Below are 17,164 nucleotides of genomic sequence, written 5' to 3'. Positions count from 1 at the left end.
GATAGCGCTGTGAGGGTGGGGTGTGACAGTGGTGGTGGTGGGGTGGACGGGGGTTGGGGGGTATGCTGAGGATGAATCATAGCATCATCTATCCCTCACCCACTCGTTTTTCATCAATGGGGTGGTGGTGGTGGAAGGGTTGGGGGGGGGGGGGCTGCGCCCCATCCCTCAGTTTACAAATCCAGCACCGATCACTGCTTTCATTTTCCTTTTTACGCACGCATGCAAGCTGTAGAGTGGCTTTATCAGTGTAGGCTTTAGGAACCGTGCGTGTGTGCGTGCGTGTGAGCCTGTGTGTGTGTGTGTGTGTGTGTGTGTGATCGCTTTGACAATAATGGGAACAACAATGACATTATAGCCCATAGCACTGGAGCGACACAAACCGTTTTATAAGCCCGACAGACGGCCGGTGGTGAGGCGGTGTGTGCGATCATTTGTGCTCCCTTCGGCGGAGAGAGGAAGATGGGGTGTGGTTGGGAATATTAGCAGGCCTGAACTGGACACGATACATAGGTATTAGTAAAAAGACGAGGTATATTGTTGGCAGCTGTAGAAACGCTGTGTATATTGATGAAACAGTCATCCATCACCAAAATAAATCGGAGCAGTTAAGCAGCCAGAATAAGAATTTACCGGTGATGTCTCTCTGATAGATGCTATAGAGGCTATACAGAGGCTGTAAACCACTAAAGGAGAATTATAGGAAATGATGTGGGATCACAGGAGATTGCTGTAGGTCACTTTAAACTCAGTGTGTCAGATGTTAGAGGGAACATTACAGTGGTTTGTCATGAGGGCTGGGTGTGCTACAGCTGCCTCTTTACAAAGGGGGCTGGTTACATTGCAGTTTGATGCCTCAGGGCTTTCCAACACAAGCGCTGGCAATTTGAACTACCAGAGCCTGGATGGCCTGTATGCTAATCTGCTCCATCCACACCTGCACTGGAACATGTGATGGCTCTGTTTCTGGCTCTGAGATGCCCTAATGAAGGATGTTGCAGTTGCAGGCGTGCAGCATCCCAGCCCTCTGGTCTTGCTTCGATTCTAATGGCTGTTTTCATTTCCCGACTGCAGCCTGAAGGGAAGAGAAGAGAGCAGCGTCGGGCCCCCTTGAGAGGAAGTGATGTATTTAATGTTCCATGAGGCACAGCTCAGGTTCAGTCAATAATGCCTTCATCATGTGGCTAATCATTGATGGGGACCAGCACACCATGGACAAAGATTATTTACTACAGTGTGTTTTTGCAAGATGATAATGCTTTATGTGGACCGTATGATTAGGAGTTGCTCTTTCCTCTCTGTACTGTGGGTAATATAAGAGGTTTATTGGGTGAGACATGTTCTACGTTAGGACAAGATAAACTAAACGTAATATTATATAATATAGCACACAAGAAGTGGGATTGTCCTTTTTTTGACATTTTAACATGATGAGAAGTAAAGTGGAAATATGAGGTTTGATTGATTGCTGGTAGTACTAGCAAGAACATCACATGATAATGTCAACCTCTTTTAGCGGTGATTAGAGCTGGGCATCTTTCATGATACTGCCCTCTTACTCAGATGTTTCCAGAGCTGTCAACTACATCCCATGACCTTCTTTCAATGAATGGGATGTGATCAGGTGTTATCATGTAAGTCACGCGATAACAATGATGGGGACATCATACCACTGTCTTTGTGATGGTGTAGATAGTGTTGTAGATTTTGTAATGATTTTTGTTTTTTTTATTGGAGACATAAAACGTGTTGTGGTGTAAGAATCTGATTTGAATGAAGGTGTTCAGTGTGGATTTTATAGGACAATCTGCTATATTATAAATACTTGCGTTAGTGTTACTGTGCAACAGGTGTGCTAACAGAACCGAATTACTGGAGAATTTTGATCCCTTGATTTAAAAAAAAACCCCACTGATATTGATGCCGATGATCACCTTAATCCCTTGAAATACTCACGGAAAGCCTCATAGACAGTAAAAGGCCCAGTAGAAGTATATGGTCACAGAGAGCCATTTTAATATAGATTAGTTTCACCTGGATACACTCTGGCCATCTGGCCAAAGTTTGTTTCCACCAGCCTCTCTTTATTTTACTTCCTTTTTTTGTGTAATGCTTTGCTGACAGTCACATTATCTTAGTCAGCAAAAGTGATCTCCTAGCCTGGTTCAGAGTCTCTGATTCACTGCACGCACCTCTGATTTGTTCAACCATTCAAATATGTCTTTTTGTGCTCAATGATGGCTATTACTGCTGGTTGGAGAAACATTTGTCCAATCATAAGTTCGTAGGCGCAATTAAGAACTGGGATGTCTTCTTTGTACATAGCTAGCGAGCTACCTAGTCATCTACATCTATGATACGTAGCAGCAACAATGACAAGAAACATGTGATCAACCTCTACTGCAGTTTCTGTCTCGATTGAAATTACACAATATCAGGCTGAATGAATAAAGTTAAGCTACTAAAATCAAAAATTTCAATAGATACCAAAAATGTGTGCCTTGCTTTGTTATTGTTAAATGATTGATTTATCCAATAATGTTCTTGATGCAGTAATTTTGTCTTTCTCAATTTTTCTATTGCCAAAAATATGTGCTGGTAACAGTTTTTTTTGTAAGAAATATCATCCAAAACAGTCCCGACCCTTGGAAACGTATGGAACAAATTCATGTTCATTGACATTGGCCATAAATAAAAGAGAATTATCCACCCCTAATGCAGCAGTGAAAATTCACATCCGAAATGAGAACATTCTGTATCTTACGTCAAGACTGTTCCACCTGGTCAGCACTGTCCTATCTGGTTGCTGCATTGCCTGAGACCCGAGCAGCTGCTAGTGATAAGGTTATACTGATACAGGACTTTATCTTTCATGAGTTTAACCTCCAGCATGAGAGAAACTGAAGTGTCCCGATCTGTTGTTCTGCCAGTAGTCTTGGTTCCAGGCTAATAATTTGCTCCGATCTGCCCATGAGAAGTCCGCACCTGGGCTTTCCCTTTACTGATTCACAGTGCTAACGAACGCTTTGTCCACCTCTAATACACTATAGACTTCAGAGACTCCCCTCCATTGACTTGCTAAACCTCCATTGACTTCCTAATCCAGAGGATGTTAGTAGAGGGGAGCTGTCATGCTGTGGAGAAAGAGCAAAATGCTGAACGCAGCAGCGACCAACCTCTGATGCTCTGACGAAAATCTCTGAGCACAACGGAAATCTTTTCTTTGCATCCCATCACTCCAAATTCCCATCCACCCTTGGGGGTTTTTGAGGTTTCCCAAAATGTAAATATAGAAATAATGTGTAAAATATTGATGTGCTCAGCAGAGGGGTTGTAGACATTTAAGACGGAGGTGGATGCACCACAGAGGGCCTTAAAGTTGGTGGTGGGTGGGGTTAATGGATGCAGAGCCCAGATACAAGTAAACACTGTTTGAGTTTGTAGTAGTACTCCTCAGGTTCACTGGCACTCAAAACTGAGACTTAATGAATTTATGAGATTACTTTTAATGACGCTCTTTTCTGATCTGTGGTACAGTACAAGGTGCAAATTGGCCAGAGATGGTTTCCTTAACACCAGATGGACAGAAGACGAAATCTGGACCTGGGGGCACAGAAGGAGGGAGAGAAGGGAGGATTTAGAGGTTTTAAGGATTAGAGTGGTCAAAAGAGAGAGAAAAGGGGGGACAGAAAGAACGTTACCCCCCCCTCCCCCTTTCAAAACCAACACACACACACACACACACACACACACACACACACACACACACACACACACACACACACTGCTAATCTCTGTTTACCAGGACTCCCCAAGGCTGCGGGCAACAGGGTGCATCTAGAGGCCAGTGAAGCCCCCCCTGCCTGTCTGCTGTCTGATACGGCTGCTACTGTCCACTAAGAGGTCACTTTAGTTGGGTGACCAAGGTCAAGGACAAGCTTTCATTTTTTTAGGGGAAATAAATTGACCTCTCTTCTAACGTGGGACTGAAACAGACAGTTCTGTTCCCGGGGAATTTGAGTATTCTTCCTTAAAGCTGCACTAATCCATATTTTTTGTATTAAGAATGAATCAAAGCTTTTGCTCATACTGTGTGACCCCACAGAGAATTATCACTCAACTCTGCAGTTCCCCTTTAGCTCTAATGAGCGTTTTAGCATCTTTCAGCTAATTGTTTTGGCTTTACAGCCTGCAACCTCACTGTTTCGGTTCACTGTGTTGTTTTTAGCGAAAAAAGTTCTGTTAAATCGACTGTACGTTACCCTCCCAGCACCAAACAGCAGACAGTCAAATTTAGCAGCTGGTGGATATAGTGTAGCATTTAGCGGTTAAACAGCCAGATATTTCCCCCCTTAGTTATTTGAAAGCTAAACAGAGCTAAAAGAGTGAATATTGGGTTGGACTAATGGTCAGAAACATGACTCCAAATGAATGCTAATGTTGATTTGTAAGTACTGTAGGCAACTGTTTCTTAACATGTTCACAATACAAGCTAATAACATGCTAATAAGTCTAAATAAACAACATGCCGTTATTTACTTTTTAAAAAATGATATTAATAGTTTCACCAGTAAGACAAATGAGACTATATCAAATATCTTGGAGTTGTTAAAAGTGAACTGATAGCTAAAATAGTTATAAACACTTTTAGTACGAGTACATATATATATGCCGTTTTATGGAAATTAAAGGGATTTTTACATATGGAAATGTAAGAAAAAAGTATGTACTAAATGTACATGTATACTCGCACTTATTTGGGTCAATAAATAATATAATAATACTTGAAAAGATAAATATTTTAGGTGAAATTGTACACACATTAACCTTTTGTTCAACATAGCAACAGCTGTATTATGTGACATGTCCTAGCCAAAAATCTAAACAGCATTCTCAAACTGAGTAAGGCAGTGCTACCAAAACTCAAAACTGAACTGTAAAATATCATAAGAATAGTACACAAAAGCCACATTAAATTTGAAATCTTCACTAAAGCTCCTGTCTCTCAGAAGCACATATGCATTTGCAGCTTCTATTTTGGTTTTAGCTAGTTTACTAGTAGCCGGACGACTGCGGCTAGTTGAAAACACGAGCGGTTAGCATGACGTCACGTTACCAAATCATGTCTCAAGAGTAGAAGAAAAAAAAAGATTGTTGCTAATCTCATCCATGTATTTCTCAGCTAAGATAAAGAGAAACATTTTCCAGATCAGACTTAAGAGTTTCAAGGTTTCTGGGAGAAAAAATGCTAATGTTGAATTATGGATCAGGTCTTAAAAATAGCACACACTTGGAAGCGGTTCTTGAAATATTTAAATATTCAGTTCACTGGCTGCTGTGGATGTTCTGAATCTTTTTTATTTATTGTTAACCTGTTTCAGTTTTGGCACACTGTTGAATTCCCCTAATTAAAGTCTATAATGTGTACACTATGTGCATGTTTGTGTGTGTGCGCATATATGTGTATTTTCTTATGTATTTTAATGTATATGAGAGAGCACCTGTGTTCATTCCCACTTTACATGAACATTAACGGGAACACACACACTTTTACATGCATATATACTTTTTCCCACATGCACATATGCTTACACACACACTTCCAATCTTCACACACACACACACCCAACATCTATACAGTCCGTCTGAGAGCATTTGTGGTGCAGTACTTATGAGAAGCAGAACACCAAATGCACCACAGACCCAGATGGTGTTGTTGTGATTTCTCGGCCTGCGGATGAAAGCATGTTGAAGGACTGCACATTCTTGCAAAGACAGAATGCTTTTGTTACTGTACAGTTTGTCCTGTTGCTTTGCAGCCTTCACTCTTTTTTTTTTCCAGCTGTAGAGAGACTGTGAGTCCATGTGCTCCATATGTGTGTGTGTGTGTGTGTGTGTGTGTGTGTGTGTGTGTGTGTGTGTGTATTCAGAGTATGCTGGATTGGATCTTCACACTTTGCTCTTAATTAAAAGAACTCAAAGGCAGTCGGGTGTGTCTGCAACACCTGGAGGAATGGGAGGGGGGGGTTGCTTGAGAGTTTGAGTCGCCTGTCATTTCCACCACATGTCTCAAAAAGCTGCACATTTGCTTGTCTATACACAGAAATCGTAGAACTCATGCAAGTAAAAATATTGAATATAAACATATATCTGCATAGTACATAGTCCAATATAAACCCATCACTATGTGGATAACCCCTTTTCACGCACTAATCCCATATATTTAGTTCTAATTAAAGGGGCACCAATTTTATATAAAAATGTGACTCATTATGAGGTGTATTACTCAGACTGTAAAAACATTTGAATACTGTCTTCTGTGTCTCTGGATGGATGAGCTTTTAAAGTCCGTGAATATATTATATTATCTTAACTGGACTTGGGTTTGGTATGGTAGTGTATTGCTGCCACGTGAGAAATAGAAAAAAAGGATCGGTATCACATTGTAACAGGTAATGATAACTTTTTTTTTCCTGGTGTGGCAGCAATAGGCTTCCATAGATTGGACACTAAAATGCAGAAATCCTGTGTTAAAAACTGAGGCATTTGGGCAAAATAAGAGCTTCCTTTTTGATTTTCCTTTTTAAATCTGTCTCTCACACATCCTCCAACTTTACCTGTTTAAGGTAAATCTTAATCCTAGAGCATATACTGATATAGTATTTTAGTCATTGGTGAGCTTCCAACCTAGTAGCAATGCTTTTTCTGGGAAAGGCCCTTTTTATTAATATAATAACACCTATGTGCACAAAGCAAGTCCACAAAAAGGGTTCTGACATCAGTGCTGATGAATAAATAAATAGATACTCATATATTCAACAATCACATATGGATTGAATTTTTCGGGTGTCCAAAATACTTTTGGCGATGCACTGTATGTTTAAAATTCTAAAATACAGCAACACCTACACATTTTTAAAACTACTCTTGTTTCCCTCTCTTTTCTAAAAAGAGTGTAAGTGAACATGTCCTCATCCCTCTGAGCTATCTTTAGTCTTTTACTGTCTTGTGTGATTTGGGGAAACAGCCGTGTGTTTGCGTGTTGATACAGCTGTGCTGATTTGGGATCTGGTTAATCTTTACCTACAGCACCGGACAGAGAGGACAGAATGTGTGTGTGTGTGAGAGAGAGAGAGAGAGAGAGAGAGAGAGAGAGAGAGAGAGAGAGAGAGAGAGAGAGAGAGAGAGAGAGAGATAGCCTTTCACACTCACAGAAGACGAGAAGAGATGGTGGCTCATGGTTTGTGGCTGCATGGGTGGGACTCTGGAGTGAGTGTGTTCAGAGAGAGAGAGAGAGAGAAAGAGAAAGAGAAAGAGAGACCTGAGTGAGCCTTGGTGAGTTGCCTCTTTAGTGCTCCCAGACCTCACCAGCATTAAAGTTTAATGAGAATGCATTCTGCTTGGGCTGACCAGGCTTCTCTACATCTCTCTCTCCTTCTCCTCCCATCTCTGTCTGTGTTTGTGGTCAGAGGAAGTGATGGGATTATATCATGAGCGGCCACACACAGCATCGTAAGGGAGTCCAAATTTGTACATTAGCCATCTGTTTGTTACCAGTTAACTCATTAGTCATCCTGACTGTGGCTTAAACTGAGTACAATCATTTGACTAACAGCTGATGATTTAAACATGCCTGCTTTTTCTTTAGTTGAGTGGCCATAATATAAGAAATATATTACTAGGATCCTGATATAGAAAATAATGGACTACAGTATACTGTGAAATGGAGTGGTGTTTGTTGTTTCCACCTTGTCTTTTAGTTTCCTTTATTAGAACACCTAATTAAGCATTATCACTTCCTTACATACATTGATGTACTACAGTATATGTGTATACTTTATCGGATGAATAGATGAATGGTTATTTCGTTCATACCTTATAATAAACAAAACTGAACAATTTGTGTGGGTATGCAACTGACAAAACATGACCATACGCCATAAGCCATTTCACACAATAAAATACACACATTCAATGAGCATAAAAGGAAAAGGTACTGGGTAAACCCAGAATATCAGCAGTATAAGAAAGAAAGAAAAGAACATTTACTTCAATTTCCTTTGCTTGATTAAAAAAATGATTGACTACCAATGGGAAGGCATACGCAATATCTAGAAACTTAGGACATGCAGACATTTCTTATCCAACAGATCCCTTGTTTTGTAAAGGATAGCGATCGATTTACATAATTAACGGTTGATATATTCTATATGTGCTTCTATTGTGACATATTGTAGAAACAGCTTCAGTAAATTCAAGCAACTCAGGTGTTCTGTCATCTCCCCCTCAATAAATGTCTTGGTCTCCCATAGTTAACTGATTGAAGATTTATCAACCATTAATCATGTAGAGGTCAGTATCAGAAGGCATTTTTTTTAAATAATCACATTTAGTTTTTAAAAGTCCCTTTTATACAGCTCTGACAGACTGAGATTCTTGTCCATGGCATCATTGATGTGCAGGGTCTCTGTATGTGTTAAGTTAAGTCTGACTGTACAGAGTTAAGTCAGTTTGACAACCACTAATCTATCTGAACATATTGCTATACACATGACTTATACCACGCCAACCATTAGTACTGTGGGAGTGGCTGTGTGTCGAGTAGGTAGAGCGGGTCGCCCACTAATCAGAAGATCGGCGGTTCGATCCCCGGCTCCTCCTGTCTGCATGTCAAAGTGTCCTTGGACAAGATACTGTACCCTGAATTGCTCCTGATGACTGTGCCAGCAATGTGTGAGTGTGCATTATATCAGAAGCTGATGAGCAGGTTGGCACCTTGCACGGCAACCTCTGCCATCGGTCATATATTGGAAAGCGCTTTGAGTGGTTGGAGCACTAGAAAAGAGCTATAAAAAACCATATACTGTGTACTTCTCCTGTCATGTGATGTAATTTAAAACAAATTACTGTACAAAGATGATTGTTGGACATCAGGCCAAATTTAGGGTATTAAGATCTATAAGCCAAATGACATTTTCACAATGATACCCCAATACAGTACTGATTTTTCTACCGTGATACGCTCTTAGGAAATATTTTACATATCGAAGAAGCATCATAGTGGTTGATATGGTTTACTCTGCTCTTATTACTTTGCTCTTAAAAATAATACATCCTAGTGACCCTTCAGGGTATTTGGGTACAAATGGCAAATGAATATTATATGTGTGCACTTATCAATTACAAACTTAGTAACAATTACCTCACAGGTAACATACTGTTACCTGTGAGGCAGCTGGATTCACAAGATCAAATGAGAATCCAGCTTCAAGTAACGTGCTTGTATCTGAACCACCAGTGGTTTCGGACCAATCACACCTCATCTTCCGAATCCAGCTGCCTCGCAAAGTAAGACGGTGATAGACGTGACAGACAGATGGTTCATCCAATCACCTGTCATGTATTTTTTGTGAGTGTCTGCCCTTTTCTGAACATTTTCCAGGGACGACTTCTCAGATGGTTCCTTGTAACAAACCATCTGGTGCGTCAGGTTACACACACTGCACAAGAACAACATTTTGGACGTATATGAACCATATTGTTGGCAACGCATCATGCACAACATACTGTATCATAACACTCCAACACACCAATTAATTTAATCTGTCGTTAACTATGTGTGGAAGTTGGTGTGTGTGTGTGTGTGTGGAGGGGGGGACTATATTATGAAGTGTCGAACAGGAGGAAGAGAAGAAGATGAAGAAGAAGAAGGAGGGGGCAACAATGGAGCGGGCTGTTAGCTGAGGCTGCTGGGATAGAGTGAGGGGATTAGTGGTTGTCCATAATTACTCCACAACTACTCCACCATCTAGAGTCATGGCTTATACGTCACCCAGCAGACTGTGTGAGGTCAGAGGCTTTGTGTGCTACATGTGATTTATGTGTGTGTGTGTGTGTGTGTGTGTGTGTGTGTGTGTGTGTGTGTGTGTGTGTGTGTGTGTGTGTGTGTGTGTGTGTGTGTGTGTCAGAATCTGAAAGAGGAAGAAAAAGAGAGCTAAAGAAAGCAGGATGGATACAGTACAATATGTTTTATATGTATATTTATCAATTACTTGGCTTTGACAGATTGGGATCTGATTTAATGAAGATGAGTCGAGACATTGAGGTATGTGAGGGGAAAGAAGGAAAGGAAAAAGAAAGGGTGAGTGGAATATGAAGGGGAAAAGAAGAGGGGAAAAAAAGCATGAGGAGTAGGGAGAGAGCGAGCAAGACAAGAGCGTTCACACACACACACACACACACACACACACAAACACACACACACACGCACGGAGGAAAGAGGAACCCATGCCAAGAAAGCACTCTGCTTCATAAATACGGGTCACTCACATACTCACAACATCAATAAAAAAGAGTTATCAACATCTAAGCAGTGGGTATGGGAGGGGCAGCTGTAGCCTGATGCTATGCTATTGACAGGTACAACAAGCAGATACAGAACACCCAGTAGATAGCCTTCTGATAGCAGCATTAACCATAACACATCAAGACAGGGATCAGTCAAGAGGAACTCCAAATTAAGTCAATTATGCTGTACAGTACATATAATCACATGGATGATGATGATCAAAACCTCAAAATTAGCTTGTAGTATAAATATTGGCTGACCCGCTTGCTCTTTTACAGTTGCCATGGTAGCTAATACTAAAATACTTCCAAGTAGGGAACATGTAAAATGGCTTTCAATGACTGAAAGGGCTGAATGTGAAAGTGACTGTAAGAAGAGACCTATTATGAATATCCTTTTGTACCTTTATGTTGTGTATCTAAAACTATGTAACTGAGGTGGTGTCCAAAGTAATGCCTTATTTACTATTTAGTGCACTACATCTACCATCCGCCCTTTTTATTTAAGTGTCCGAATGCTGAGTGTGTAAATATATCCACTACATAATTCCCGCAAAAATTCCACCATGGAACCAAAAAAGTATTGTCCATGGCATGTACGCTACTTAATGCTAACAATGCAATGCTCCACATTTTAAAGTGAAAACTAGCGTCATGCGACTCTATAGCTGATGATGATGACACAAAATGACAACCATTACTATGGGTTCAAAATCTTGATTTGCTGCTCACTATCGAGTAAACTATTTAGTGTCTATTATGTAGGAAGTAGTGAATAAGTGAATAAGGGAGTGGTTTCGGGCACAGGGTAAATGTACAGTTGATAGTAGTCCCTCCTGTTGTTAGCTTGTATCAGTGATGATAAGCCCCACATATGGTTCTTCCCCTAAATTGTGAATGGAAAGTTTTTCATTTTAGCACCAGCAGTGTGTCCTCATCTCTACACAGAAACAGCTCTTCATGAATACTAATGATAGTACTTTTAGTTTTTTTTTGTTTGTTTAGTATTGGCAGCTCTTCGCTCCCCTCTGCTGGACAACACTGATTTAAGTGGCATGGAAAATATGTCACAATAAAAACGAATTCATTCCGTTATTAAAGAGATGTTTTTCATTTCGTACATAAAATGACAATGTTTAATTTAATTAGACATTTTGAATCCTCCTAGGTCCTAGTGAATACTGATTGGTTTGTGTAAAAAGAGGTTTTGGTTGTAAAAGAGTCCCTTTTCTCCAAAAACTTAGCCTAATGAAGTCTAGCAAGTGATTCATCTTGAAAATGTGCAGAGGAACGAGAACACAGCAGCTTAGATTTTATTTCTCAAGCATAGCTCTCTGAAAGCCATGTGCACTAAACCAGCAGGTGTATGTGTCTACATCAGTCCTTGTGGCAATGGATCCTGGAAAGTATGACAGCTGGGCATCAAACACCATCAAGCCAGGGAGGATTGACCAGATTGTTGGAGAAATTGCTGCCCTATAGATAGATAGATACACACTGGACATCTGGGTGCTTTATTTCTGCTAGCGCGATGACGTTACCATTTTATTGCCTTTTGACAGAAGTGAGAGCCAGATATGTGAAAGTCGTCACGGCTAACATCATGGCAGGCAAACAAAAACACAAAGATATTTGCGTTTGGTTAATCGGCCATCTGTTGCTCTCCCCTTTCCTTCCCTTGCGTCTTTCTTCTCTTCATCACTTTCACACGCCACACACTGACACCAGCAGGACTGTGAAGATATTTTAGGATATCTTTTTGACGCATGACTGTCCTGAAATCATTCATTTCTAATGGATTACTAATGTCCTTGCTTTATAAAAAATCCCTTCCTCTTTCCATCATCCTGTCTCCATCTTTTTTTTTCCATCATCCACTCCTCTTCTCAAGTGGTATTTATAGAGGCTCCGGATGCATCGGCTTCTCTCTTCCACTGGTCTCTGGCCCACGCTTGTTTCCGTCTTGGCTCTCTTTGTTCATCCTTTGCTTTTTCATTTGTTCTCCACCTCCTCCTCCTCCTCCTTCTCTTCCACCACCTTCTCCCTGTGGAGCTGTTTGTCTATCCATCTTTTTCTGATATTGGAAGACTTCTGGGATTGTGTACACACACCCTTCACCCTTTCTTCCTGTCTTGCTGTTTCTTTTTTTACCCCACCATCTTCTCCCTGTCTGTGTCTGCTCCCTTTCATTTAGCTCTTTTGATCAGTCCACCTCCACCCATGACTCCTCCTTTCCTTGCTTCCTAACAGTGTGTGTCAACATGTCTGTTGTCTTCCCAGTCTCTGCCTCCATCAGAAACACAGACCTTTTTCCTTCAACACCCTCAATTCTGCCGTCATGGCGTTCTGGGACCTTTGATCCAGTATGCTTGTTTTTGTCTTTCAACTAAAATCTCCATATCCCTGAAAAATGCTAGTTTGTGCTGTTGCGACAATTCTGCTAAACCTTGGACCTTTTAGCCTTTCCAAAAATATAAGGAAAATATTATGTGGATGAATTAACGTAATTAATGTTTTTATCTGCTCAAACTTAAGCTGCAAATGTTAGCACTTCTGGCTAACTAGATACATACCCAAGGAACCCAAAGATAAGAGGCATGTCATTAGCTAAAATGTATTACATTTACATTAAATTTTTTGGCATTAATGGTTTCCTTAGAAATGTTTTCTGTTGTCAGAGATATATATTCAGTAGCCATCCATTCTGTAACCTTTGTTGCCAAGGTTGCCGCTAAAGTTTTTCCATGTGTTTTGTGCGTTGTTCTGATCGGATTTTGGCTCGAATGTGTATGGATATATTTGAGAAGCTGACATTTCATGTAAAGACCAAGAAAAAGTAGTAAAATCATACTACTATAATTTGTTGCATGGTTTGTTGAGCCTTCTGAATGGCCAGAAGCCAGTTGTGACGCGGCTTCCGAGAGCTGGCCAATCGGACCACAGTGGGCTCCTTTGGAGGATGGCCCTAAAGAGACAGGAGCTAAAACGGTTTTAATGACTTTAAAAAAAAAAGATTTTGTTGGCATAGGCGCCTTCATTTATCAGTAGACCGACAGGAAACATGGGAGAGAGAGGGGGGTGTGACATGCAACAAAGGACCTCCGATCGGGATTCAAACCGGGGTCGGCTGCGTATATGGCATGTGTTTTAACCACTTGACCACCTTCGCGCCCATTTTAATGACTTTTTAACATAATACTGTACTAACAATGTCTTTCACACAAATCATCAGCTGTATAGGATGCTGACTTTCTGCCTGGGAAATGTAGCTTTAGCCTCAGTCTTTGAACATGATACATATTATGTATGTGTCCATCACATGCATAAGTAAGACCCCTTTTATTAGGTTCTTGTTTTAAAACGAATCAGATAGAACTATATAAATGTCAATTTGAGACACAGTTTTCAACCAGCCCATGAAGTTTTAGCATTATTTTACAATAGCTGATAATATCTGGGAAAGTTGTCATTTGTCCTGTGGTTGTTGACTAAAGATGTGAAGCCGGGTTTTGTTTACTGCTGTGTAAACTGAAGACCCATCGTTTCAAAAATGTGTGCAAATGTTCAGTGGTAAAATTTGCCACAGCTTGTCAGGATCAGAAAAAGTAACCAAGGGGGGCAAGGCTTTGCGAATGGTCCATCAGCACTTCCTGATGAAGACTGTTTCTTTTCCAACTTCTTATATCTCCTCCAACTGAGAAAGAGTCTTCTGCAAGGCATCACCAGGAATCAGCTGATGAGACAGAAATAGTACTGGCCTACACACACACACACGCACACACACACGCACACACAAACACACACACACACACACACACACACACACACACACACACACACACACACACACACACACACACACACACACACAGCTTTCCCCTCTCCCCTCCCCATCCTTGGGCAATGTATTCATAGTGGTGCTAATTAACAACTCCACACCAGCGAGCGGTGAAAGAAAGAAAGAGGAGGGAGAAAGAGGAGGGGTGGGGGGAGTCCATGGACATGCTGAGCTGAATATGTGAGGCCCTAGGGGAAGGCAAACCCATACATGTGTATATGGGTTTTTTGTCTGTGTCATTGTTTGTATTTGCCTGTGTGTATGTGCATGTGGTTGCTGGCATGTGTGTTCATTTCGCACACTTGTTTTGACAAGGCCAAAACAGGGCTAACCCACATCTGGCTCGTTGGCTGTCCCTGCTGGCCCATGGTGCTGACCTAGAGAGAGGAGACAGCCACAGTTCAGCTGGTTCACACCACTCAGAGCCCCAAGATACTGTCTGCCACATGCTAACCGTGTTTAATAGTAACATGTTACTGTGGAGTAATTAGGCTACCTTTTTCAGTAGAAGTAGTAGTTTAGCAGATTACATTAATGCCCTATACAATGATTCGTTTCATTTTAAGAGGTGAGCTCGTTAAGTGTCTTGCCAGGAGCTGGAGAGTGTGTATTTTGTCCTGTGCATTCATTGAAAAAACTGCGTCAGGATGTGTTCACGTCAGGCGGGGAGTTCCGGTCCTCTGAAATGAGGCCAACGCGGAAGTAACTTAAAACTGCATTATATCAAAAGGCCACAAGGGGGCGACCGTTTTGGTGGTTCGCAGGTTGAGGAGGGCGCCTCATGCTCCTCCTGATGCCCATATAAGTAGAATCCGTGTTTGTTTTTTTACCCGGTATGCACCGGAAATTTTCAAGATGGCGCTGCCCAGATCCGAAACTATTCACTAGCGCTTCATGATGTGGCTAACGTCTGTCAAAAAGATACCTGGTAACTACAAATTTGTCGTATTTACTGTTGTGTCTTCTTAGCAGTCTAAATGGACAGTGGTACATCTAGCCATTATAGCTGTTGAAGGTTAGTGCTGGCTAGCTGCTTGTTAAACCACAATGTAATATTATAACCTCATAAATTAGTTACGGCTAATACGTAGCAAACAGTCGTCTACACATCAAGCAACACATTTTGAGTTGTGTTTTTGCCATGCTAATAAGACCGATATTCCCTCTCCCTTTAGCTCTGTTTTGGTCTCCACCAACCCTGAAAAATGCTAAATTCTGGGAAGCTAACAGTAAAGTTAAAGGGCTAAAAGGCTAGTGGAAGAGCAGTTAGGTAATAATTCTGTGTTGGTTCATCAAACAATCTCTTTTAATATGTCACAAAACGACAACTAATCAAAATTATTGAATAGTGCAACTTTAAAATACACGTCTTTTTTCCCCTGCTTTTAAACATTAAAAATATTGAACATCTGAATAGTAGAAAATCATGTAACGAAAAAAAGGTAACCAGTTACTGCAACTGTTAATTAGTGCATTCATGTGATTACTTTTTCAGTTAATAATACACCTGTTTCACAGCATACTCTTAATTAATAAAAGCAGGTCAAGCACAGGTGTAATTAACTGAATATATTTCATTTAAATTCCCCAGTCAGCCAATACAGTGAGTCAGCATGTACAATACCAGGGCAATGTTAACTGGTCACCCTAAATGGAAAGCAGTCTTATTACAGTAATTAGTTACGCCTGTGGTTTTTTCTGCTTTGACATATAAAAATATAATATGAAATTGTATATAAAGGCGTATACGTGATTGACAGCATTTTCCAAGAAACTTGCCTTACCTTTCATGTATGTTAGCAAGTGGTTGTTCATCACCGAGACCTGGTGTATAGAGTATATCGTCCATAGTCTGTGCACAAAAAATACACAACGTGACCGCAAACCTTTTCATAGTATTTTTGTGAGTTTCACTACAAAACTCTCTTGCAGGGCAAATATTCTGTCTGTTTCGGAATGAAATGGACTGAAGAAAGAGACTGGTCTTGCTCAAGTAAAATATTTTAGTGCACTTTCACCACCTGTGATCCCAGGCATGGTGGCTGACCCCCGGGGGAGGCAGCAGGCTCAGGCATGTAATCGATGAACACACAGTAGAGTGAACACAGAGAGCGTGTTCTTACCTGAGAGGACATCTTTCCCTGTGTCTTCACAGAGTGATTATTATCTTTTTCCTCCGTATGGTTGGGATCTTTCATGTATCCCCAGCTGAGTCGAGGTTAAGATGGACATAACTGAACTGTCAAGATTGTCTACGAAAAGGTTGTGAATGTAAAGTTTTGATGGTGTCTGTGTGTATGGTTGCACGAAAGAGAGTACATCTGTTTGGTGAATACTGGAGCTATGTATGTATATCCTGTGTGTTCCTAATTCTTCACAGATCACTTCCCCGGTGAAAGAAATTTCACTTTCACTGAATATTGAATATTTATTTATTCAGCTATTTTCTCTGCGCACTGTGAGATCACACATTCTGTGTCATTGTCATTGGTGATGATGCACTGCGAAAACTCTAAATTTTGTCTGAATCTGAACAAGAAGTGCAGGAACAAATTAAATCATCACGACTTGAAGCTGCATTAATCAATGATGGTCGAATGATTATATGCCATGTGCAAGGTGTTGCTCGTCGTGAGTAATCCACAGAGAATTGTCATCTGACTCTGCAGTTTCCCTCAGCTCTACAGAGCATTTTAATGCTTACATACTATGACTGACAACTTTACCATACTGGTTAATTCTCACCGCTCTCTCAACCTTTTTCCCAGCAGGCAGCTGTTAGGCAACTATGAACGCTACCTTCCCAACACCAGACAGCAGATATAGACACAATTACCAAATAGCTGGTAGCATATTGAGTGGCTAAGGAGCCAGAAAATTTTCTCAATATTTAAAGGAGAGCTAAAAAGTAAATATTGACATTACATTCTCCAGATGGTGAGAAACAAAACTCCAAATGGACATTTGTTAACACATTAG

The 17,164-nt window shown here is 40.8% G+C and overlaps 1 protein-coding gene across 1 annotated transcript in view; it reads left to right on the top strand.

Moving 5' to 3' along the window:
* rims1b (regulating synaptic membrane exocytosis 1b) overlaps positions 1–17,164 on the top strand; it is a 71,140-nt gene that overhangs the window by 613 nt on the left and 53,363 nt on the right. The gene's annotated exons all lie outside the window — the stretch shown is intronic.

Source organism: Scomber scombrus, chromosome 2 (assembly GCF_963691925.1).
Source record: "Scomber scombrus chromosome 2, fScoSco1.1, whole genome shotgun sequence".
In the NCBI taxonomy this organism is placed as follows: Eukaryota; Metazoa; Chordata; class Actinopteri; order Scombriformes; family Scombridae; genus Scomber; species Scomber scombrus.
The sequence above is the reverse complement of the archived record's forward strand: the minus strand, read 5'-3'. Positions and strand labels throughout refer to the sequence as shown.